This window comes from Somniosus microcephalus, unplaced genomic scaffold (genome assembly GCF_052327205.1).
Source record: "Somniosus microcephalus isolate GS21.2 unplaced genomic scaffold, FLI_Smic_1.0 scaffold430, whole genome shotgun sequence".
Classification (NCBI taxonomy): domain Eukaryota; kingdom Metazoa; phylum Chordata; class Chondrichthyes; order Squaliformes; family Somniosidae; genus Somniosus; species Somniosus microcephalus.
The window spans coordinates 122,088-148,457 of record NW_028225617.1 but is presented as its reverse complement, the minus strand read 5'-3'; the positions used below and the strand labels follow the sequence as shown (position 1 = coordinate 148,457).

The 26,370-nt window shown below is 46.6% G+C and overlaps 1 protein-coding gene across 5 annotated transcripts in view; it reads left to right on the top strand.

Annotated features, from left to right (window-relative positions):
* LOC147081772 (NACHT, LRR and PYD domains-containing protein 3-like) overlaps window positions 1-26,370 on the top strand; it is a 161,222-nt gene that overhangs the window by 37,862 nt on the left and 96,990 nt on the right. The gene's annotated exons all lie outside the window — the stretch shown is intronic.

Below are 26,370 nucleotides of genomic sequence, written 5' to 3'. Positions count from 1 at the left end.
ACGACCCCCCGCCGACCCCCCCCCCCCCCCGGCGGACCCCCGCCGACCCTGACCGTAAGTCGGCGGGGGTTGGGGTCGGCGGGGGTCGGCGTCGGCGGGGGGGTCGGGGCCGGCGGGGGTCGGCGGGGGGTCGTGCGCACGACCCCCCCACCCCACCGCGGACCCCCCCCAGCGGACCCCTGCCGGCCCACCTTCCGAAATCCGAAATTCTCCGAAAACCGAAACACGGCTGGTCCCGAGGTTTTCGGATAAAGGATAGTCTACCTGTATGAGGCGTGAGTTGGGTAGGATTGATTGGGGAATGTTACTCAAAGGGTTGACGGTGGATAGGCAATGGCAAACATTCAAATCGCATGGATGAACTACAGAATTTGTTCATCTCTGTTTGGCATAACAATAAAAAAAAAGTTGACTGAACCGTGGCTAACAAGGGAAATTAGGGATAGCATAAGATCCAAGGAGAGGACATATAAATTGACCAGAAAAAGCAGTAAACCTGAGGGTTGGGAGCAGTTTAGGATTCAGCAAAGGAGGACAAAGGGATTAATTAAGAGGGGGAAAATAGAGTATGAGAGTAAGCTTGCAGGGAACATATAAACTGACTGTAAAAGCTTTTATAGATATGTGAAGAGGAAAAAGATTGGTGAAGTCGAGTGTAGGTCCCTTGCAGTCAGAATCAGGGGAATTTATAATGAGGAACAAAGAAATGGCAGACCAATTAAATACATACTTTGGTTCCGTCTTCACAAAGCAGGACACAAATAACCTCCCAGAGATGTCGGGGAACATAGGGTCTAATGAGAGGGAGGAACTGAAAGAAATCAGTATTTGTAGGGAAATTGACGGGATTGAAGGCCGATAAATCCCCAGGGCCTGATAATTTACATCCTAGGGTACTTAAGGAAGTGGCCCGAGAAACAGTAGATGCATTGCTGGTCATCTTCCAAAATTCGATAGACTCTGGAATAGTTCCCATGGATTGGAGGGTAGCTAATATTACCCCACTATTCAAAAAAGATGGTAGAGAGAAAACGGGGAATTACAGACCGATAAGCCTGACATCGCTAGTGGGGAAAATGCTAGAGTCCATTATAAAATATGTAATAGCAGAGCACTTGGAAAACAGTGACCGGATCGGACAAAGTCAACATGGATTTACAAAAGGTAAATCATGCTTGACTAATCTACTGGAATTTTTTGAGGATGTAACTGGTTAAATAGGTAAGGGAGAACCAGTGGATGTGGTGTGTTTGGACTTTCAGAAGGCTTTCGATAAGGTCCCGCATAAGAGATTAGCGTGCAAAATTAAGGCACATGGGATTGGGGGCAAGGTATTGACTTGGATAGAGAACTGGTTGGCAGACAGAAAGCAAAGTGTTGGAATAAATGGCCCTTTTTCCGAGTGGCAGGCAGTGACTAGTGGGGTCCCCCAGGGATCCGTCCTTGGACCCCAGCTGTTCACAATATATATTAATGATCTGGACAAGGGAACGAGATGTAATATCTCCAAGTTTGCAGATGACACAAACCTGGGTGGACGTGTGTGCTGTGAGGAGGATGCAGAGAAACTCCAGGATGATTTGGACAGGTTGGGTGATTGGGCAGAGGCATGGCAGATGCAATTTCACGTGGATAAATGCGAGGTTATCCACTTCGGTGTCAAAAACAAGGTGGCTGATTATTATCTGATTGGCAATAGATTGGGAGAAGGAGAAGTGCAACGAGACCTGGGCGTCCTTGTGCACCAATCGCTGAAGGTAAGCATGCAGGTGCAGCAGGCGGTTAAGAAGGCAAATAGTATGTTGGCCTTCGTAGCAAGAGGGTTTGAGTACAGGAACAAGGATGTCTTGCTGCAGTTGTACAGGGCCTTGGTGAGACCACACCATGAGTATTGTGTGCAGTTTTGGTCGCCTTATCTGAGGAAGGATGTACTTGCCATGGAAGGAGTGCAGCGAAGATTCACCAGGCTGAAGGGGCCGAATGGCCTACTCCTATCTTCTATGTTTCAATGTTTCTGATACCTGGGATGGCAGGAATGATGTATGAGGAGAGATTGGGTCAATTGGGCTTATACTCGCTGGAGTTTAGAAGAATGAGAGGGGATCTCATTGAAATTTATAAAATTCTAACAGGACTAGACAGACTAGATGCAGGAAGGATGTTCCCAATGGCGGGGGAGTCCAGAACCAGGGGTCACAGTCTAAGGATAAGGGGTAAGCCATTTAGGACAGAGATGAGGAGGAATTTCTTCACCCAGAGAGTGGTGAACCTGTGGAATTCTCTACCACAGAAGGCAATAGAGGCCAATTCATTAAATATATTCAAGAAGGAGTTAGATATATTTCTTAAGGCTAAAGGGATCAAGGGATATGGGGAGAAAGCAGGGACCGGGCACTGAATTTGGATGATCAGCCATGATCCCATTGAATGGCGGAGCAGGCTCGAGGTTTCATGAAGGGAATGTCATGTTTGACAAATTTGCTTGAGTTTTTTGAGGAAGTAACATACAGGGTGGATAAAGGGGAACCAGTGGACGTAGTGTATTTAGACTTCCAAAAGGCATTTGACAAGGTGCCACACAAGATTATTGCTCAAGATAAAAAATCACGGGATTGGGGGTAATATTCTGGCGTGGGTGGAGGATTGGCTCTCTAACAGAAAGCAGAGAGTTGGGATAAAAGGTTCGTTCTCAGACTGGCAACCAGTAACTAGTGGTGTTCCGCAGGGGTCAGTGCTGGGTCCCCAACTCTTCACAATCTATATTAACGATTTGGAGGAGGGGACCGAGTGTAACATATCAAAGTTTGCAGATGATACAAAGATGGGATGGAAAGTAGTGAGTGAGGAGGACATAAAAAACCTGCAAAGGGACATAGACAGGCTAAGTAAGTGGGCAGAGATTTGGCAGGTGGAATACAATACTGGAAAGTGTGAGGTTATGCACTTTGGCAGGAAAAATCATAGAGCAAGTTATTATCTTAATGGCAAGAAACTGGAAAGTACTGTAGTACAAAGGGATCTGGGGGTCCTGGTGCACGAAACTCAAAAAGTTAGTATGCAGGTGCAGCAAGTGATCAAGAAGGCCAATGGAATGTTGGCTTTTATTGCTAGGGGGGATAGAATATAAAAACAGGGAGGTATTGCTGCAGTTGTACAAGGTATTGGTGAGACCGCACCTGGAATACTGCATACAGTTTTGGTGTCCATACTTAAGACATACTTGCTCTCGAGTCAGTACAAAGAAGGTTCACTCAGTTAATCCCGGGGATGAGGGGGTGGACATATGAGGAGAGGTTGAGTAGATTGGGACTCTACACATTGGAGTTCAGAAGTAAGAGAGGCGACCTTATTGAAACATATAAGATTGTGAAGGGGCTTGATCGGGTGGATGCGGTGAGGATGTTCCCAATGATGGGTGAAACTAGAACGAGGGGGCATAATCTTAGAATAAGGGGCTGCTCTTTCAAAACTGATGAGGAGAAACTTCTTCACTCAGGGTGGTAGGTTTGTGGAATTTGCTGCCCCAGAAAGCTGTGGAAGCTACATCATTAAATAAATTTAAAACAGAAATCGATAGTTTCCTAGAAGTAAAGGGAATTAAGGGTTACAGGGAGCGGGCAGGAAATTGGACATGAGTCTAGGTTTGGAATGGTCATGGCCCTGTGGGTAGTGGAGTGGGCCCAGGGGCTGTGTAGCCTGGTTCTGATCCTACTGTGTTCTAATTCTGTGTTAGATTTCAGGAGATGGTTTTATTCCTGTTCCTGGCTGGGGTGGAGATCGCCTTTACAGAAGGTAAGTACTGTAGAAAATATAGGGACAGAGTGATCTCGACGAGTTTCGATCGCCTAGATGGGTCGGAGAGGAATTTCCCAGATTTTTTTCTCCCAAATTGGCCATTGGGTCATTTATCTGGTTTTTCGCCTCTCCTGGGAGATCACATGGGTTCGGGTGGATGGAGAGTGATAGAAGATTTGAGGTTAGGATCAGATCAGCCATGATCTCATTGAATGTCAGAGCAGGCTCGAGGGGCCGAATGGCCTACTCCTGCTCCTATCTTCTATGTTTCTGTTCCAAGCTGCACTCCGTGACAAACTGCACCATGTTGTGAATTACAATTCTGAACTGGACGCTGGATTTACTGAGTTATTTTCTATCAGTAAATCTATTTCTGAATTTCACGATGGCAGTTGAATTAAATGATTATTGTTTTAGTAAAAACTGATAATGATACATAAATCTTATATTTTAATGATTAGTAAAATTATTTTGTGTCGTCAGAAAAAAGTTTCTTGTTGGTCCCATGATCCAGGTGTATGGATACAGACCATTCCATAACAGTAACAGATTTAGATGGTTTAAGACAATCTGATTTTCAGCGGTCACAGGGTGTATCTCCAACAATGTGACTATTTTATTGATGTATTTCTGTAGATGCGGCGCTGCTTAATGTTCTGTACAGCTGGAACTGGCGGTGGATTCAGTGAACCCACAGTGTCAGGTCTGGTGGTGTAAAAAATCCGTTATTGGAATCGCAGCTTCATGGTTAGAAACACTGGCTGAATGTTCAGGGTTAATGTTCTTCACTAAACTCCGAACATGTGATGCTGGTTTTGTTAATTCCGTTTTCAGTTATTGTCGGTGAGTGATTTCCTCTATTGCCAGGGTAACAATCTGTCAGATCTCAGTACAAGAGGCCTTGGCTCCAATTTATATCTGAAAGACTGTGAAACATTCAGTGTAAACTGTCCATGTACTCGGCAGTCCAGGAGTAGGAACCTGTTGTTTCTGAGCAGTAGGGTATGTAGATACATATAATTGGTAAGACTTCCTGTTACCATGGTTTAGTAATGATGCATTTTAAATTTGATAAACTGTCTCATATTTTTGAGTAGCGAATATTGTTCCACATGTTATTCAGTTCTGGGCACCGCCCCTCAGGAGAGAGATGTTGGCCTTGGAGGGGATGTAGCGCCGATTCATCGGATGATACCTGAGCTAAAATGGTTCAATTATCAGGACAGGTTGCAAAGACTAGCCTTCTATTCCCTTGAATATAGAAGATCAGGGGATGATCTAATTGAGGTGTTTAAGATGATTAAAGGAGTTGACAGGATCGATAGAGAAACTATTTCCTCTGGTGGGGAAGTCCTGAACAATGAGGCTTAAACTTTAACTTGGAGCTAGGCTGGCGCCCTGTGACTGAGGGAACTCGGCTCCATTCAGCACCCGGCCCGACAGCGGATGCTCAGCCCCGAGTTTAGATCACAGGGAGGGAGGGAGGGTCACAGCGCTGGTTAGTAACTCTGCAGAGAAAATGGCGCATTTCCGTCTACAGGAGTGAGAAAGAGGAAGTCTCAGTTCTAATGATTTATATCACAGGGAGGGGTGTTAATGTGGAACAGAACCGGTCTGTAATGGAGTGGAGATTCCTGTCAGCATCAGGTCCCGGGGAATGAGCTGAACCGGCTCACAATACAGGGGCCTGGTCAGCGGGTGGAGGGGGCGGTGGGTTCATCAGGTCCCGGGGAATGAGCTGAACCGACTCACAATGCAGGGGCTGGTCCGGGGGTGGAGGGGGCAGTGGGTTCATCAGGTCCCGGGGAATGAGCTGAACTGGCTCACAATACAGGGGCTGGTCCGGGGGTGGAGGGCACGGTGGGTTCATCAGGTCCCGGGGAATGAGCTGAACCGACTCACAATACAGGGGCTGGTCCGGGGGTGGAGGGGGCGGTGGGTTCATCAGGTCCCGGGGAATGAGCTGAACCGGCTCACAATACAGGGGCTGGTCCGGGGGTGGAGGGCGCGGTGGGTTCATCAGGTCCCGGGGAATGAGCTGAACCGACTCACAATACAGGGGCTGGTCCGGGGGTGGAGGGGGCGGTGGGTTCATCAGGTCCCGGGGAATGAGCTGAACCGACTCACAATACAGGGGCTGGTCCGAGGGTGGAGGGGGCGGTGGGTTCATCAGGTCCCGGGGAATGAGCTGAACAGACTCACAATACAGTGGCTGGTCCGGGGGTGGAGGGGGCGGTGGGTTCATCAGGTCCCGGGGAATGAGCTGAACCGACTCACAATACAGGGGCTGGTCCGGGGGTGGAGGGCACGGTGGGTTCATCAGGTCCCGGGGAATGAGCTGAACCGGCTCACAATACAGGGGCTGGTCCGGGGGTGGAGGGGGCGGTGGGTTCATCAGGTCCCGGGGAATGAGCTGAACCGGCTCACAATACAGGGGCTGGTCCGGGGGTGGAGGGCGCGGTGGGTTCATCAGGTCCTGGGGAATGAGCTGAACCGACTCACAATACAGGGGCTGGTCCGGGGGTGGAGGGGGCGGTGGGTTCATCAGGTCCCGGGGAATGAGCTGAACCGACTCACAATACAGGGACTGGTCCGGGGGTGGAGGGGGCGGTGGGTTCATCGGGTCCCGGGGAATGAGCTGAACCGACTCACAATACAGGGGCTGGTCCGGGGGTGGAGGGCGCGGTGGGTTCATCAGGTCCCATGGAATGAGCTGAACCAGCTCACAATACAGGGGCTGGTCCGAGGGTGGAGGGCGCGGTGGGTTCATCAGGTCCCGGGGAATGAGCTGAACTGGCTCACAATACGGAAACATGGCTCCAGAGTGACCAAGGCTGGGGACTCAACATCCAGGGGTATTCAATATCCAGGAAAGATAAGCGAAAAGGAGGTGGGGTAGCATTGCTGGTTAAAGTGGGATTAACACAATGGTAAGGAAAGATATTAGCTCTGATGATGTGGAAGCTGTATGGGTAGAGCTGAGCAATACCAAGGGGCAGAAAATCTTAGTGGGAGTCTCATATAGACCTCCAAACAGTAATGCGGAGGTTGGGGATGGCATTAAAAGGGAAATTAAAGAAGCGTGCAATAAGGGCACAGCAGTCATCATGGGTGACTTTAATCTACATATAGATTGGGCTAACCAAATTAGTAACAATACTGTGGAGGAGGAATTCCTGGAGTGTTTACGGGATGGTTTCCTGGACCAATATGTCGAGGAACCAACTAGATATCAGGCCATCTTAGACTGGGTATTATGTAATGAGAGGATTAATTAGCAATCTTGTGCGAGGCCCCTTGGGTCGGAGCGATCATAATATGATAGAATTCTTCATTAAGATGGAGAGTGAAGTAGTTGACTCAGACTAGGGTCCTGAATTTAAGTAAAGGAAACTATGATGGTATGAGGCACGAGTTGGGTAGGATTGATTGGGGAATGTTACTCAAAGGGTTGACGGTGGATAGGCAATGGCAAACATTCAAAGATCGCATGGATGAACTACATAATTTGTTCATCTCTGTTTGACATAAAAATAAAACAAAAAAGTTGACTCAACCATGGCTAACAAGGGAAATTAGGGATAGCATAAGATCCAAGGAGAGGACATATAAATTGGCCAGAAAAAGCAGCAAACCTGAGGTTTGGGAGCAGTTTAGGATTCAGCAAAGGAGGACAAAGGGATTAATTAAGAGGGGAAAATAGAGTATGAGAGTAAGCTTGCAGGGAACATAGAAACTGACTGTAAAATCTTCTATAGATATGGGAAGAGAAAAAGTTTGGTGAAGTTGCAGTCAGAATCAGGGAAATCTATAATGGGGAACAAAGAAATGGCAGACCAATTAAATACAGATTTTGGTTCTGTCTTCACTAAGCAGGACACAAGTAACCTCCCAGAGATGTCGGGGAACATAGGGGCTAATGAGAGGGAGGAACTGAAAGAAATCAGTATTTGTAGGGAAATTGACGGGATTGAAGGCCGATAAATCCCCAGGGCCTGATAATTTACAGCCTAGGATACTTAAGGAAGTGGCCCGAGAAATAGTAGATGCATTGCTGGTCATCTTCCAAAATTCGATAGACTCGAACAGTTCCCATGGATTGGAGGGTAGCTAATGTTACCCCACTATTCACCAAAGGTGGTAGATAGGAAACGGGGAATTATAGACCGGTACACCTGACATCGGTCGTGGGGAAAATGCTAGAGTCCATTATAAAAGATGTAATAGCAGAGCACTTGGAAAACAGTGACTGGATTGGACAAAGTGAACATGGATTTACAAAAGGTAAATCGTGCTTGACTAATCTACTGGAATTTTTTGAGGATGTAACTGGTAAAATAGGTAACGGAGAACCAGTGGATGTGGTGTATTTGGACTTTCAGAAGGCTTTCGATAAGGTCCCGCATAAGAGATGAGCATGTAAAGTTAAGGCACATGGGCTTAGGGGCAAGGTACTGACTTGGATAGAGAACTGGTTGGCAGACAAAGCAAAGAGTTGGAATAAATGGGTCTTTTTCTGAGTGGCAGGCAGTGACTAGTTGGGTACCGCAGGGATCGGTCCTCGGACCCCAGCTATTCACAATATATATAAATGATCTAGACGAGGGAACTAGATGTAATATCTCCAAGTTTGCAGACGACACAAAGCTGGGTGGGCGTGTGTGCTGTGACGAGGATGCTGAGAAAGTCCAGTATGATTTGGACAGGTTGGGTGATTGGGCAGAAGCATGGCAGATGCAGTATAATGTGGATAAATGCGAGGTTATCCACTTTGGTGGCAAAAACAGGAAGGCAGGTTATTATCTGAACGGTAATAGATTGGGAGAAGGGGAAGTGCAATGAGATCTGGGTGTCCTTGTGCACAAGTCGCTGAAGGTAAGTATGCAGGTGCAGCAGGCGGTGAAGAAGGCAAATGATATGTTGGCCTTCGTAGCGAGAGGGTTCGAGTACAGGAACAAGGATGTCTTGCTGCAGTTGTACAGGGCCTTAGTGAGACAACATCTTGAGTATTGTGTGCAGTTTTCGTCGCCTTATCTGAGGAAGGATGTTCTTGCCATGGAGGGAGTGCAGCGAAGATTCACCAGACTGATGCCTGGGATCAGGTTATTGGTGAGGCCACACCTGGAATACTGCGTGCAGTTTTGGTTTCCATATTTAAGAAAAGATATACTTGCTCTCGAGGCGGTTCAGAGAAGGTTCACTCGGTTGATTCCGGAGATGAGGGGGTTGACGTATGAGGAAATGTTGAGTAGGTTGGGACTCTACTCATTGGAGTTCAGAAGAATGAGAGGCGATCTTATCGAAACATATAAGATTGTGAGGGGGCTTGATCGGGTGGATGCGGTGAGGATGTTTCTATTAAATCCATGTGTTAATGGAGACACGGAATGCAGGAGTTGGTTTAACAAATCTTTACTGAATGGAGACAATCTGGAAACTGAAACTACAGAAGCCTGCCAGGGCCTTTTATACAGGGATGGTCACTGCCGGTACTGCAGTCTGAGACCAGTTATTCCCTTAAAGGGACATACACAACCATTCCTCCCCTTTTAGATAAACAGTACATAACATTCATTTAACAACTAAATAATAACTAATTACAATTACGGTTGCTAGATACATTAGTTGAAGTTAAGCAATTATAAGCTCAGTCTTTGAGGAGGCTTCCTGATTCTGTCTGGATAACGCCTCTTTGGGATATCAGATTCTTCTGGCAAGGTTGAGTTGGGATCAATGTCTTTGTTTGGTTCGTCTGCTTCCAATATCACCGATTCTGCGGTAGATGCAATTGGTACTTCGGTTTCATCGCCAGGTGTATCAGATCGTGGTGTGGAGTTGAGGTTTTCCAGTGACTAGAATCTGGTCAGCATGGCATCTTACAATGCTTTCTCCAACGTCCACGGTATACATTAGAGGTCCTTGCCGTGTACAGATCGTTCCTGGCTGCCATTTCTCTGTGCGGTAGTCCCGGGCCAAAACTGGTTGACCTATCTTCAAACTCCTGGTCAGCCTTTCATTCATATTCTGAAACTGCCTGTTCTCCACAACTCTTCTGACGTTTGGCTTAACCAAATCCAAGTAGCATCGTAGCCTTCGATTGAAGAACATCATGGCTGGAGTTTGGTTGGTAACCGCATGTGTTGCATTCTGGTAGGCAAACAAGAAGTTATCCACCTTGTGTTGTAGGGGTATATCTTCATTACACATTGCCTTGATAGCCTTCTTGAATGTTTGAACAAACCTCTCGGCCAATCCATTAGTGGCTGGATGATATGGGGCGGATGTGTAATGCTTAACACCATTGTTCTTTAAGAACCTCTGGAACTCTTCAGACACAAACTGTGGTCCATTGTCAGAGCAAATCTGTTCAGGCAGCCCATTCCTGGCAAATATGACTGTTAGTTTTTTCTGTGGTGGTTGAGGACATTTTTATTACCTCTGGCCACTTTGTGCATCCACCGCAATTAAAAACATCGAGTCCATAAAGGGACCAGCAAAATCAATGTGCACCCTTTGCCATGGAGATGAGGGCCACTCCCATGGATGTAGAGGGGCTTGTGGTGGGGCGTTTTGGACCTTCTGGCATCCTGTACAGCTCTTGGTCATCTCTTTGATTTCTCTATCGATTCCCGGCCACCACACAAACGCTCTGGCTAAGTTCTTCATTTTTACCCCTCCCAGATGACCCTCATGAAGCTCATTGAGCACTCTATCCTTCAATTTGGGTGGAATTACTACTCTGGATCCACACATCAAGGTTCCTCTGCACACTGACAGCTGTTCTCTTCTCTGCGAGCATGCTGGCAGCAGTGGTTCGCCATGTGCTGGCCATCCCTTCACCGTTAAATCATAGACCCAGGAGAGTGTCGGGTCATTTCGTGTTTCCTTTTCTATGTTTGCATTCGTCACAGGGAAACATTCGACAATAGTTGAGTGGAATAACTCCACTGGATCCACTGCCAGTTCTTCTTCCACCGTCGGCAACGGTAGGCGCGACAATCCATCAGCATTCCCATGCTGTTTAGTTCCTTTGTACTCGATGTCATATTGGTGTGCCCCTAGGAAAAGGGACCACCTCTGTAGCCGTTGTGCCGTCATTATCGGTGCGCCCTTCTGAGGGTTGAAAATGGAGACGAGAGGTTGATGATCAGTTAGTAGAGTAAATTTCTGACCGTGCAGGTAGTGATTGAACTTCTTCACCCCCCACACCAGGCTGAGGGCCTCTCTGTCAATCTGGGCGTAGTTACGCTCGGCTGAAGTTAACGAGCGTGACGCAAAAGCTATCAACCTCTCAGAACCATCAAGGAATTTATGTGACAGTACCGCCCCAATGCCGTAGGGAGACACATCACACGCCAGCCTTATCGGTAGTGATGGGTTGTAGTGAGCCAATACTTCTCTTGAAGTGATTAGGTCCTTACTCTTCTGAAAGGCCCGCTTACATTCATTGCTCCATTTCCATGCTACTCCCGTTCGTAGTAGGGCGTTCAGTGGATGCAGAATTGTGGACAAATTCAGCAAAAACTTATGGTCGTAATTCACCAATCCGAGGAATTACCTCAGTTGTGACACATTTTCAGGCGCTGGAGCCTTAACTACCGCTTCAATTTTGTCAGGGGACTTATGCAACCCCTCTTCATCAATCACGTGGCCACAATACGATATCTGTTTCTTAAACTCGCACTTGGGGCGATTGGCTCGTAGCCCATGTTCACGTAGTCTAGTGAGCACCTGCTCAAGGTTGGCAAGGTGTTCACAGTCATCTTCACCTGTCACTTGGATGTCGTCCAAGTAACACTGAGTCCTCTGAATCCCTTGCAGGACTTGTTCCATCGCTCTTTGACATATCGCCGGAGCTGATGCTACTCCGAATACCAGTCGATTATACTGGTAAAGACTTTTGAGTGTGTTTATCGTGAGATACTTCCTAGAGGATTCTTCAACCTCCATCTGCAAATATGCTTGCGCTAGGTCAATTTTTGTAAAACGCTTCCCTCCGGATAGTGAGGCGAAGATATCTTCTATCCTTGGAAGAGGATACTGTACTGTGTGAAGGATTGGGTTCACCGTCACCTTGAAGTCCCCACAGATGCGAACCTTCCTTGGCTCCTCAGACTTATTGTTTAACGTTTTCTTCATGACAGGAATGATGGGTGTCGCCCACTCGCTCCAGTCTACCTTAGATAACATGCCTGCATTCTCCAGATTCTCCAGCTCTGCCTCGACGGTTGGGCGAATTGCATATGGTACCGGTCTTGCTTTGAAAAACTTGGGAATTGCAGTCTCCTCTATTTTTATCGAGGCGGTTACGCCTTTAAGCGTGCCCAGTTCTTGTTGAAATACCTCTTTGGCGTCAGCTAAGATTGTTGACAATCGTCCAGGAGTGACGTCGTCATCCTTTTTACCAGCTACCGTCAGTGCCTGAATGGAGTGCCAGTCTAAACTTATCTTTCTGATCCATTCACGTCCCAATAACGGTGGTCCACCATCTTGCAGAATGTAGAGATACAATTTCCGTATTTTCTTGCCGTTGTATTCGACAGGCACCCTTATTTTTCCTCTGGGGTATACTTTTTGCCCCGTATACGTCCTCAAGACAATGGATGTCTCTCTCAAGGGTATGTGTGAGAATAGCCGCTCGTAGTCTCGTCGATTCATGATGGTTATAGCTGATCCTGTATCCAATTCCATTTTGACTTGAGACCCTGCTATCGTGAGGGTGACCCAAATGGTTCGGTGATCCTCTTTTGTGATTACGTTGTGAAGTTTGAGACAGCTTAGTCTCTTGTTCCCGGATTCACTATCGCTCATCTGGTCTTCGGAACTACTGTCCGTCATCTTTTGTACTTTCTTGTACGGTTCCTTAGTAGCCTTTTTATTGTCGTTGGTCTTCTTCTCAGACCTGCAAACTCGTGCAATGTGTCCCATCTTTCCGCATTGCCTGCATATTTTGTCCTTGGACCAGCAGTCCTTCTGGTCATGGTTTGTTCTGCCACAGCGATAACATTTTGCAAATCCCCGTGTCATTTCGTGGATGCCGTATTCCTGTGGTTTTTGTTGTATTTCCGCAGCTCCCCTGCTGCTGCTTCGTACGATACTGCCACGCTGAAAGCCTTATCTAGCGTCAGCTCTTTCTCTGAGAGTAACCTCTTCTGGGTTCCTTCACTCAGGAGTCCACAGACAAATTTGTCCCGTAAGGTATCTGCCAGTCCTGCTCCGAACTGGCAGTGCTTTGATAGCTTGCGTAGTTCCGTAAGGTAATCAGCATTGCTCTCATTTTTATGCTGATTTCTCCTGTGGAATTTAAACCTTTCTGCTATCAGCAGCGGTGTAGGATTTAGGTGTTCCTGTAGGATAGCAACAATTTCGTTAAAACTCTTCGCCTTCGGTTTGGCTGGAGTAATCAGGTCCTGCAATAGGCCGTATGTTCTTGCGCCCATTAAATTTAGCAATACCGATGCCTTTTTCCCCTCGGCTATTTCGTTTGCCTCGCAATATACGTCGACTCTTTCCACACACGTGGTCCAGTCTTCTATTGCATTATTGAAGGCAGTGATATCGCCAGTCTTTGGCATCTTGAAAATCTAAGATGGTGTCTCCCGCGCTTTTCCTTCGTCCCCGATGGATCAAAATGGTGCCTCCCGCGTTTTTCCTTCTTCCCCGCCGAGTTAAGATGGTGCCTCCCGCGCTTTCCCGCCGCTGCTGTCAACGCCGCTCTCCGCGGTATTTTTATTTCTAACCATTCCCGTCGTGGAGCGGACCCTCTGGGACACTTCCCTCCCTCCTCTTAGGTCCGAACGCTGCCCAGCTGCGAAGCACCAGCCACGCCCTGTGTGCTCCACCCTCCCTCTCTCTCTCTGCTTCCCGACTCGCTGCCCGGCCCCGTTGCAGAGCCACCCGATCGAGCTCTAGCCCGCCGCAGCCCAGGAAGGATCAGTGCACTACCTGCCACCACCCCGATTAGCTGGGAAACCACAGACTGGGGAACCAAGCCTGGCTCTTGACCGTCTCCCCTGCAAGTTTTCAATCTGATGATTTGGAGGGCGGTTGCTCACGGTCGACGCCCGTTTCTCGTGTTTCTTTGGATTATTATTTTTTTTCTTTTCTGGCGTCGACCTTCAATCTGCCGAGTTGCAGGTAAGTTAGTTTCTTACTCGTCGCCAGTATTAAATCCGTGTGTTAATGGAGGCACGGAATGCAGGAGTTGGTTTAACAAGTCTTTACTGAATGGAGACAATCTGGAAACTGAAACTACAGAAGCCTGCCAGGGCCTTTTATACAGGGATGGTCACTGCCGGTACTGCAGTCTGAGACCAGTTATTCCCTTAAAGGGACATACACAACAGTTTCCACTGATGGGTGAGACTAGAACTAGGGGGCATAATCTAAGAATAAGGGGCTGCCCTTTCAAAACTGAGATGAGGAAAAACTTCTTCACTCAGGGTAGTAAATCTATGGAATTTGCTGCCCCAGAGAGCTGTGGAAGCTGCAACATTAAATAAATTTAAAATGGAGATAGACAGTTTCCTAGCAGATAAGGGAATTAGGGGTTACGGGGAGAGGGCAGGGAAGTGAACATGAGTCTAGATTCGGATCAGCCATGATCCTATTGAATGGCGGAGCAGGCCCGAGGGGCCGTATGGCCTACTCCTGCTCCTACTTATGTTCTTATGATGGCAGGAATGACGTATGAGGAGAGATTGGGTCGATTGGGCATATACTCGCTGGAGTTTAGAAGAATGAGAGGGGATCTCATTGAAACTTTTAAAATTCTAACAGGACTAGACAGACTAGATGCAGGAAGGATGTTCCTGATGGCCGGGGAGTCCAGAACCAGGGGTCACAGTCTAAGGATAAGGGGTAAGACATTTCGGACAGAGATGAGGAATTTCTTCACCCAGAGAGTAGTGAACCTGTGGAATTCTCTACCACAGAAGGCAGTAGAGGCCAATTCATTAAATATATTCAAGAAGGAGTTGGATATATTTCTTAAGGCTAAAGCGATCAAGGGATATGGGGAGAAGGCAGGGACAGGGTACTGAGTTTGGATGATTATGCATGATCTCATTGAATGGCGGAGCAGGCTCGAGGGGCCGAATGGCCGACTCCTGCTCCTATCTTCTATGTTTCTATGTTTCTGTTCCAAGCTGCACTCCGTGACAAACTGCACCATGTTGTGAATTACAGTTCTGAACTGGACGCTGGATTTACTGAGTTATTTTCTATCAGTAAATCTATTTCTGAATTTCACGATGGCAGTTGAATTAAATGATTATCGTTTTAGTAAAAACTGATAATGATACGTAAATCTTATATTTTAATGATTAGTAAAATTATTTTGTGTTGTCAGAAAAAAGTTTCTTGTTGGTCCCATGATCCAGGTGTATGGATACAGACCATTCCATAACAGTAACAGATTTAGATGGTTTAAGACAATCTGATTTTCAGCGGTCACAGGGTGTATCTCCAACAATGTGACTATTTTATTGATGTATTTCTGTAGATGCGGTGCTGCTTTATGTTCTGTACAGCTGGAACTGGCGGTGGATTCAGTAAACCCGCAGTGTCTGGTCTGGTGGTGTAAAAAATCCATTATTGGAATCGCAGCTTCATGGTTAGAAACACTGGCTGAATGTTCAGGGTTAATGTTCTTCACTAAACTCCGAACATGTGATGCTGGTTTTGTTAATTCTGTTTTCAGTTATTGTCGGTGAGTGATTTCCTCTATTGCCAGGGTAACAATCTGTCAGATCTCAGTACAAGAGGCCTTGGCTCCAATTTATATCTGAAAGACTGTGAAACATTCAGTGTAAACTGTCCATGTACTCGGCAGTCCAGGAGTAGGAACCTGTTGTTTCTGAGCAGTAGGGTATGTAGATACATATAATTGGTAAGACTTCCTCTTGCTATGGTTTAGTAACTTTCTTTTTTAAATTTGATAAACTGTCTCATTATATTTTTGAGTAGTGAATATTGTTGCACATGTTGTTCAGTTCTGGGCACCGCCCCTCAGGAAAGAGATGTTGGCCTTGGAGGGGGTGCAGAGGGGATTCATCGGATGATACCTGAGTTAAATGGTTAAATTATCAGGACAGGTTGCAAAGACTAGGGTTCTATTCCCTTGAATATAGAAGATCAGGGGATGATCTAATTGAGGTGTTTAAGATGATTAAAGGAGTTGACAGGATAGATAGAGAAACTATTTTTCCTCTGGTGGGGGAGTCCTGAACAATGAGGCTTAAACTTCAACTTGGAGCTAGGCTGGCGCCCTGTGACTGAGGGAACTCCGCTCCATTCAGCACACAGCCCGACAGCGGCTGCTCAGCCCCGAGTTTAGATCACAGCGAGGGAGGAAGGGTCACAGCTCTGGTTCGTAACTCAGCAGAGAAAATGGCGCATTTCCGTCTACAGGAGTGAGAAAGCGGAAGTCTCAGTTCTAATGATTTATATCACAGGGAGGGGTGTTAATGTGCAACAGAATCGGTCTGTAATGGAGGGGAGATTCCTGTCCGCATCAGGTCCCGGGGAATGAGCTGAACCGGCTCACAATACAGGGGCTGGTCCGGGGGTGGAGGGTGCGGTGGGTTCATCAGGTCCCGGGGAATGAGCTGAACCGGCTCACAATACAGGGGCTGGTCCGGGGGTGGGGGGCGCGGTGGGTTCATCAGGTCCCGGGGAATGAGCTGAACCGACTCACAATACAGGGGCTGGTCCGGGGGTGGAGGGGGCGGTGGGTTCATCAGGTCCCGGGGAATGAGCTGAACTGGCTCACAATGCGGAAACATGGCTCCAGAGTGACCAAGGCTGGGAACTCAACATCCAGGGGTATTCAATATTCAGGAAAGATAGGCGAAAAGGAGGTGGGGTAGCATTGCTGGTTAAAGAGGGATTAACACAATGGTAAGGAAGGATATTGGCTCTGATGATGTGGAATCTGTATGGGTAGAGCTGAGAATTGCCAAGGGGCAGAAAACGTTAGTGGGAGTGCCATATAGACCTGCAAACAGTAATGTGGAGGATGGGGATGGCAATAAAAGGGAAATTAGAGAAGGGTGCAATAAGGGCACAGCAGTCATCACAGGTGACTTTTTAATCTACATATATTTGGGCTAACCAAATTAGTAACCATACTGCGGAGGAGGAATTCCTGGAGTGTACACGGGATGGTTTCCTGGACCAATATGTCGAGGAACCAACTAGAGATCAGGCCATCTTAGACTGGGTATTATGTAATGAGAGAATTAATTAGCAATCTTGTTGTGCGAGGCCCCTTGGGCCAGAGCGATCATAATATGATAGAATTCTTCATTAAGATGGAGAGTGAAGTAGTTGACTCAGAGACTAGGGTCCTGAATTTAAATAAAGGAAACTACGATGGTATGAGGCGCAAGTTGGGTAGGATTGATTGGGGAATGTTACTCAAAGGGTTGATGGTGGATAGGCAATGGCAAACATTCAAAGATCGCATGGATGAACTACAGAATTTGTTCATCCCTGTTTGGCATAAAAATAAAACAAAAAAGTTGACTCAACCGTGGCTAACAAGGGAAATTAGGGCTAGCATAAGATCCAAGGAGAGGACATATAAATTGGCCAGAAAAAGCAGTAAACCTGAGGATTGGGAGCAGTTTAGGATTCTGCAAAGGAGGAGAAAGGGATTCATTAAGAGGGGGAAAATAGAGTATGAGAGTAAGCTTGCAGGCAACATAAAAACGACTGTAAAATCTTGTATAGATATGTGAAGAGAAAAAGTTTGGTGAAGTCGAGTGTAGGTCCCTTGCAGTCAGAATCAAGGGAATTTATAATGGGGAACAAAGAAATGGCAGACCAGTTAAATACATACTTTGCTTCTGTCTTCACAAAGCAGGACACCAATAAACTCCCAGAGATGTTGGGGAACATAGGGTCTAATGAGAGGGAGGAACTGAAAAATCAGTATTTCTAGGGAAATTGACGGGATTGAAGGCCGATATGCTATGAGGAAAGACTGGATAGGCTGGGACTGTTTTCCTTGAATAGAGGAGGCTGAGGGGAGACCTTATTGAGGTGTATAAAATTATGAGGGCCATCGATAAAGTGGATAGAAAAGAGCTATTTCCCTTATTAAAGTGGTCAAAAATCAGGAGGCACAGTTTTAAAGTAATTGTTGGAAGATTTAGAGGGGTTTTGAGGGGACATTTCTTCACCCAGAGAGTTGTGGGGGTCTGGAACCCATTGCCTGAAAGGGTGGTAGAGACAGGAACCCTAACAATATTTAAAAAGTACTTGGATGTGTACTTGGGATGCTGTAACCTGCAGGGCTACAGACCAAGAGCTGGGACGTGGGATAGGGCTGGATAGCTCTTTGTTGGCTGGCGCGCACACAGTGGGCCGAAATGGCCTCCTTCTGTGCTGCAACTTTCTATTTTTCTGTCTCCCTGCCAAGCGAGGTTAAATCCTCCCTGATAGCACTAACAAACCTCCCCACGACAATATTGGTCTCGGCTCTGATGAGGTTTAACCTGTCTGGCTTGTACATGTCCCACCTTCCCCAGAAACGGTCCCAATGCCTCAGGAATCTAAAGCCCTCCCTCCTGCACCATCTCTCCAGCTATGCATTTATAGAAACATAGAAGATAGGAGCAGGAGTAGGCCATTCGGCTCCTCGAAGCTGCTCCGCCATTCAATGCGTTCATGGCTGATCATTCTAATTCGGTACCCTGTCCCTGCCTTCTCCCCATATCCCTTGATCCCTTTAGCCTTAAGAAATATATCCAACTCCTTCTTGAATATATTTAATGAATTAGCCTCCACCGCCCTCTGTGGTAGAGAATTCTATAGGTTCACCACTCTGGGTGAAGAAATTCCTCCTCATCTCTGTCCTAAATGGCTTACCCCTTATCCTTAGACTGTGACCACTGGTTCTGGATTCCCCGACCATCGGGAACATCCTCCCTGCATCTAGCCTGTCCAGTCCTGCCAGAATTTTATAAGTTTCAATGACATCCCCTCTCATTCTTCTAAACTCCAGCGAGTGCAAGCCCAATCGACCCAATCTCTCCTCATACGTCATTAATGCCATCCCAGGTATCAGCCTGGTGAATCGTCTCTGAACTCCTCCCATGGCAAGAATAACCTTCCTCAGAAGGTGACCAAAACTGCACACAATACTCACAATGTGGTCTCACCAAGGCCCTGTACAACTGCAGCAAGACATCCTTGTTCCTGTACTCAAACCCTCTCGCTATGAAGGCCAACATACCATTTGCCTTCTTAACCGCCTGCTGCACCTGCATGCTTACCTTCAGCGACTGGTGCACAAGGACACCCAGGTCTCTTTGCACTTCCCCTTCTCCCAATCTATTGCCATTCAGATAATAATCTGCCTTCCTGTTTTTGACACCAAAGTGGATAACCTCACATTTATCCACATTATATTGCATCTGCCATGCTTCTGCCCAATCACCCAAACTGTCCAAATTATCCTGTAGTTTCTCGGCATCCTCCTCAGCGCACACACACCCACCCAGCTTTGTGTCGTCTGCAAATTTGGAGATATTACATCTAGTTCCCTTGTCTAGATCATTAATATGTATTGTGAATAGCTGGGGGTCCAAGGACCGATCCCTGCTATACCCCACTAGTCACTGCCTGCCACTCGGAAAAAGAACCGTTTATTCCAACTCTTTGCTTCCTGTCTGCCTACCAGTTCTCTATCCAAGTCAATATCTTGCCCCCAATCGCATGTGCCTTAATTTTACACGCTAATCGCTTATGTGGGACCTTCTTGAAAGCCTTCTGAAAGTCCAAATACACCACATCCACTAGTTCTCCCTTATCTCTTTTAGTAGTTATATCCTCAAAAAATTCCAGTAGATTATTCAAGCACCATTTACCTTTTGTAAATCCATGTTGACTTTGTCCGATCCTGTCACTGCTTTCCAAGTGCTCTGCTATTACATCTTTTATAATGGACTCTAGCATTTTCCCCACTACCGATATCAAGCTTACCGGTTTGTAATTCCCCGTTTTCTCTCTACCACCTTTTTTGAATAGTGGGGTAACATTAGCTACCCTCCAATCCATGGGAACTGTTCCAGATTCCATCGAATGTTGGAAGTTGATGAGCAATGCATCTACTATATCTAGGGACACTCCCTTATTACCCTAGGATGTAGCTTATCAGGACCTGGGGATTTATCGGCCTTCAATCCAATCAATTTCCCTAACACCATTTCCCTACAAATACTGATTTCTTTCAGTTCCTCCCTTTCATCAGACACTATGTTCCCTGACATCTCTGGGAGGTTATTTGTGTCCTCCTTTGTGAAGACAGAACCAAAATATGTATTTAATTGGTCTGCTATTTCCTGGTTTCCCATTATAAATTCCCCCGATTCTGACTGCAAGGGACCTACGCTTGACTTCACCGATCTTTTTCTCTTCACATATCTATAAAAGCTTTTACAGTCAGTTTTTATGTTCCCTGCAAGCTTACTCTCATATTCTATTTTCCCTTTCTTAATTAATCCCTTTGTCCTCCTTTGTTGAATCCTAAACTGCTCCCAATCCTCAGGTTTACTGCTTTTTCTGGCCAATTTATATGTCCTCTCCTTGGATCTTATGCTATCCCTAATTTCCCTTGTTACCCACGGTTGATTCTCCTTTTTTGTTTTATTTTTTAGCCAAACTGGGATGAACAAATTCTGTAGTTCATCCATTCGGTCTTTGAATGTTTGCCATTGCCTATCCACCATCAACCCTTTGAGTGACATTCCCCAATCAATCCTACCCAATTCATGCCTCAGACCATCGTAGTTTCCTTTAATTAAACTCAGGACCCTAGTCTGAGTCAACTACTTCATTCTCCATCTTAATGAAGAATTTGATCATATTTTGATCGCTCCGACCCAAGGGGCCTCGTACAACAAGATTGCTAATTAATCATTTCTCGTTACATAATACCCAGTCTAAGATGGCCTGATCTCTGGTTGGTTCGTCGACATATTGGTCCAGGAAACCATCCCGTATACACTCCAGGAATTCCTCCTCCACAGTATTGTTACTAATTTGATTAGCCCAATCTATATGTAGATTAAAGTCACCCATGATGACTGCTGTGCCCTTTTTGCACGCTTCTCTAATTTCCCTTTTAATGCCATCCCCAACCTCCGCATTACTGTTTGGAGGTCTATATACCACTCCCATTAACGTCTTCTGCCCCTTGGTATTTCTCAGTTCTACCCATACAGATTCCACATAATCAGAGCTGATATCCTTCCTTACAATTGTGTTAATCCCTTCCTTAACCAGTAATGCTACCCCACCTCCCTTTCCTTTTTGCCTATCTTTCCTGAATATTGAATACCCCTGGATGTTGAGTTCCCAGCCTTCGCCACCCTGGAGCCATGTTTACGTAATCCCAATCAAATCATATTTGTTTACCTCTATTTGCATAGCTAATTCATCCACTTTATTACGAATGCTCCTTGCATTAAAACACAAACCCTTCAGGCTTGTTTTTTTAACGCTCATAGACCTAACAGAATTATTATTTACTGTGGCCATGTTTGATTTAAACCGTTGAATTCTCTGACTGCAACTTTTGTTTTTCTCCTTCCTATCTTTTGCTTTTATCCTTGTTTCCCTTTCCTCTGTCCCCCTGCTCAGGTTCCCAACCCCTTGCCATTTTAGTTTAAACCCTCCCCCAGAGCACTAGCAAACACTCCCCCTAGGACATCGGGCCCTGCCCAGGTGCAAACCGTCCCGGTGGAACTGGTCCCTCCTCCCCCCAGAACCGGTTCCAATGGCTCAGGAATTTGAATCCCTCCCCCTGGCACCATTCCTCTAGCTACGTATTCATCTGAAATATTCTTCTATTTCTATGCTGACTAGCACGTGCCACTGGTAGCTATCCTGAGATTACTACCTTTTGAGGTCCTATTTTTTTAATTTACCTCCAAACTCCCTATATTCAGCTTTTAGGACCTCATCCCGTTTTTTACCTATATCGTTTGTATGGTTCTGGACTCCCCCGCCATCGGGAACAGCCTTCCTGCATCTAGTCTGTCTAGTCCAGTAAGAATGTTATAAGTTTCAATGAGATCCCCTCTCATTCTTCTAAACTCCAGCGAGTATAAGCCCAATCGACCCAATCTCTCCTCATACGTCATTCCTGCCATCCCAGGTATCAGTCTGGTGAATCTTCGCTGCACTCCTTCCATGGCAAGAACATCCTTCCTCAGATAAGGTGAAAAAACTGCACACAATACTCAAGGTGTGGTCTCACCAAGGCCCTGTACAACTGCAGCAAGACATCCTTGCTCTTGTACTCGAATCCTCTCGCTACGAAGGCCAACATACCATTTGCCTTCTTAACCGCCTGCTGCACCTGCATGCTTACCTTCAGCGACTGGTGCACAAGGACACCCAGTTTTCGTTGCACTTCTGCCTTCCTGTTTTTGCCACCAAAGTGGATAACCTCAGCTTTATCCACATTATACTGCATCTGCCATGCATCTGCCCAATCACCCAACCTGTCCAAATCGTACTGGAGTTTCTCTGCATCCTCTTCACAGCACACAGACACACCCAGCTTTGTGTCATCTGCAAACTTGGAGATATTACATCTAGTTCCCTCGTCTAGATCATCATTAATATATATTGTGAATAGCTGGGGTCCTATCTAGATCATCATTAATATATATTGTGAATAGCTGGGGTCCTATCTAGATCATCATTAATATATATTGTGAATAGCTGGGGTCCTATCTAGATCATCATTAATATATATTGTGAATAGCTGGGGTCCGAGCATCGATCCCTGCGGTACTCCACTAGTCACTGCCTTCCTCTCGGAAAAAGAACCGGTTATTCCAACTCTTTACTTCCTGTCTGCCAAACAGTTTTCTATACAAGTCAGTACCTTACCCCCAATCCCATGTGCTTTAATTTATCTGTTCTATCTGTTAAATCCGTGAATCTAAAGTATGGTGTTCTTCAATAAATAGACGGAGACTGCAGATTAACAATCAACAGGTGTTTACTGGATGAGGGTAGTCTAAAGACTAACAGTACAGATGCCTGCTCAAGGCTTATATACAGGTGTGGTCACTGCCGGTACTACAGTATACAGGAGCTGTAAAAGTAGTTCTCTCTTAAAGGTACATACACTACAATACCTCCCCTTTTAGATTAACAGTACCAAAACATTCAAATAACAGTTAACACTTTAACATGCACATTAACTGAAATAGTCCATTTATAAATTCAGTCTTTGGGGCGGCTTCCTGATCCTTTCTGGATAGCGCCTTTCCTGAGTGTCTTGCTCTTGGTGCGGAGGCGATTCTGGCCCCCTGTCGTCGGTTAGTTCATCAGTTTCCGCTGCTACTGTTTCTGGGGTAGATGCTACTGGTATGTCGGGTTCATCCCCAGGTACGCGAGACATGGGGTTGACTCGTTCCTGTGACTCTAGGATCTGGTCGCCATGGCGTCTCACAATGTTCTCCCCGACATCCACTGTGTACATTAGTGGCCCCTGCCGTGTGCATATCATTCCGGGTTGCCATTTCTCTGTTCGGTAGTCGCGGGCCAAGACTGGTTGTCCTACATTGAAGCTCCTTGTCAGCTTCTCATTGATGTGCTGGAATTGCTTATTCTCAACATTTCTTCGCACATTTGGTCTGAGCAAATCCAGATGAGATCTCAACCTTCAGTTAAAGAACATCATGGCCGGGGTCTGGTTGGTAACTGCATGTGTCGCATTTCTGTAGGCTAACAGGAAATTGTCCAACTTATGCTGTAGTGGAATGTCATCATCGCACATGGCCCTTACTGCCTTTTTAAAGGTTTGTACGAACCTCTCAGCCAATCCATTTGTGGCTGGATGATACGGGGCAGATGTGTAATGCCTTACCCCATTCCTTCTCATAAATTTCCGAAACTCTTCGGACACAAACTGTGGTCCGTTATCAGAGCAAATCTGCTCTGGCAAGCCGTTCCTGGCAAATATGGTCCGTAGGACTGCAATCGTTTTCTCCGTAGTGGTGGAGGACATTTTGATCACCTCAGGCCATTTCGAGTGTGCATCCACTGCTATTAAGAACATTGAGTCCATGAATGGACCAGCAAAATCAATATGCACCCGTTGCCATGGAGAGGAGGGCCACTCCCATGGGTGTAGAGGGGCATGTGGTGGTGCATTTTGGACCTTATGGCATCCTGAGCAGCTCTTTGTTACGTCCTCGATTTGTTGATCGATCCCCGGCCACCACACAAGACGTAGCAAGGCTTTTCATTTTCACCCCTCCCAGATGGCCTTCGTGAAGCTCATTGAGCACTCTCTCCCTTAACTTGGGTGGAATTACCACTCGGGATCCACACATCACTGTCCCCTGGCATACTGACGGCTGTTCTCTGCTGGATGAGAATGCTGGCAACAGTGAGCCACCATGTGTTGGCCATCCCTTCACCGTCAAATCAGATACCCGGGACAGTGTCGGATCATTTCGGGTCTCCTTCTCTATATCCGCGTTAGTCACTGGCAAGCGTTCTATCGACGAATAGAATATTTCGACAGGGTCCACTGCTGGTGCTTCTCCGCAGTAGGTAGTGGCAGGCGTGATAGCCCATCAGCGTTTCCATGTTGTTTCGTGCCCTTATACTCTATTTCATATTGGTTCGCCCCTAGAAAAAGGGACCATCTTTGTAGCCGTTGCGCAGTCATCACCGGAACGCCCTTCTTTGGATTAAAGATGGAGACAAGTGGTTGGTGGTCAGTCAGCAAGGTGAACTTCTGCCCATGCAGATAGTGGTTGAACTTTTTTACTCCCCACACTAGGCTGAGGGCCTCCCTGTCAATCTGGGTGTAGTTGCGCTCGGCTGAGGTTAGTGACCGAGACGCAAAGGCTACTGGCCCCTCCAACCCGTCTGGTAATTTGTGCGACAGCACCGCTCCAATACCATAGGGTGATGCATCACACGTCAACCAAATTGGTAGTGCTGGGTTGAAATGGGCCAACACCTCTTTTGATGTGATCAATTCTTTGCACTTCTGGAAAGCTCGTTTACATTCATCATTCCACTTCCATGGTACCCCCGTTTGCAGTAGTGTTCAGTGGGTGTAGTACTGTAGACCAATTCGGCAAGAGCTTATGGTAGTAGTTCACCAGCCCGAGGAACGACCTCAGTTGTGACACATTTTCCGGTGCTGGAGCCTTGACTACTGCCTCAATCTTTTCAGGGGACTTATGTAACCCCTCTTCATCAATAACGTGGCCACAATACAAGATCTGCTTCTGGAAAAACTCGCACTTGTGGCGATTAGCTCGTAGCCCATATTCCTTCAATCTAGTGAGCACCTTCTCCAGGTTGGCGAGGTGATCACTGTCATTTTTGCCCGTGACCAGGATGTCGTCCAAATAACACTGGGTCCCTGGAATCCCTTGCAGGACTTGATCCATTGCCCTTTGCCAAATGGCCAGAGCCGATGCTACCCCGAACACCAGCCGGTTGTATTGGTAGAGACCTTTGTGAGTGTTGATCGTGAGGTATTGTTTTGAGGCTTTTCTACCTCCATTTGCAGGTACGCCTGGGCCAGATCAATCTTAGTGAAGCGTTTTCCTCCAGATAGCGAGGCGAAAATATCTTCAATCCGCGGAAGTGGATATTGTACGGTGTGAAGGACTGGGTTCACTGTCACCTTAAAGTCCCCACAGATGCGAACCTTCTTTGGTTCCCCAGGCGCATTACTCAACGACCTCTTCATTACAGGAACGATGGGTGTAGCCCACTCGCTCCAGTCCACTTTGGACAGTACTCCTGAACGTTCTAACCCTTCCAGCTCTGCTTCGACGGCTGGGCGGATCGCATAAGGCACCAGTCTGGCCTTAAAAAAAACAAACAAAAAAAAAAAAAACTTTGGCCTTGCATTTTCCTCTCTTTTAATCATCGCTGTTATGCCTTTTAATGTTCCGAGTCCCTCCTGGAACACTTGTGCGTCAGTTAGCATTTTGGACAGTCGTCCAGGTGTGACGTCATCATCCTTTTTGGCCTCTACCGTCAGTGCCTGTATGGACTGCCAATCTAATTGTATTTTCCGGATCCATTCACGTCCTAGTAGTGGTGGTCCTCCATCTGGCAATACATATAGGTCCATTTTTGGTATTTCCTGGCCGTTGTATATCACGTTCACCCTTATTTTTCCTTTGGGGTAGACTTTTTGCCCCGTGTACGTCTTCAAGACAATCTCTATCTCAAGGGTATATGTGAGAATAGCCGCTTGTAGTCCCTTCGGTTTATGACTGTTAGGGCTGATCCTGTGTCCAATTCCATTTTCACTTGGACTCCGTCTATCTTGAGCGTGACCCAGATAGTCTGGTGATCCTCCATTTTGATTACATTATGTAGTTTCAGACAACCCAGCTCCTTGCTTCCGGAGTCTGTATCACTTTTCTGTTCGTCTGAACTACTCTCCGTCACCTTATGTACCTTTTTGTACTTCTCCTGTGGAGATTTCTTGCTGCTGGTTTTCTTCCCTGACCTGCAGACTCTTGCTATGTGTCCTGCTTTTCCACACTGCCTGCACACTTGGTCCTT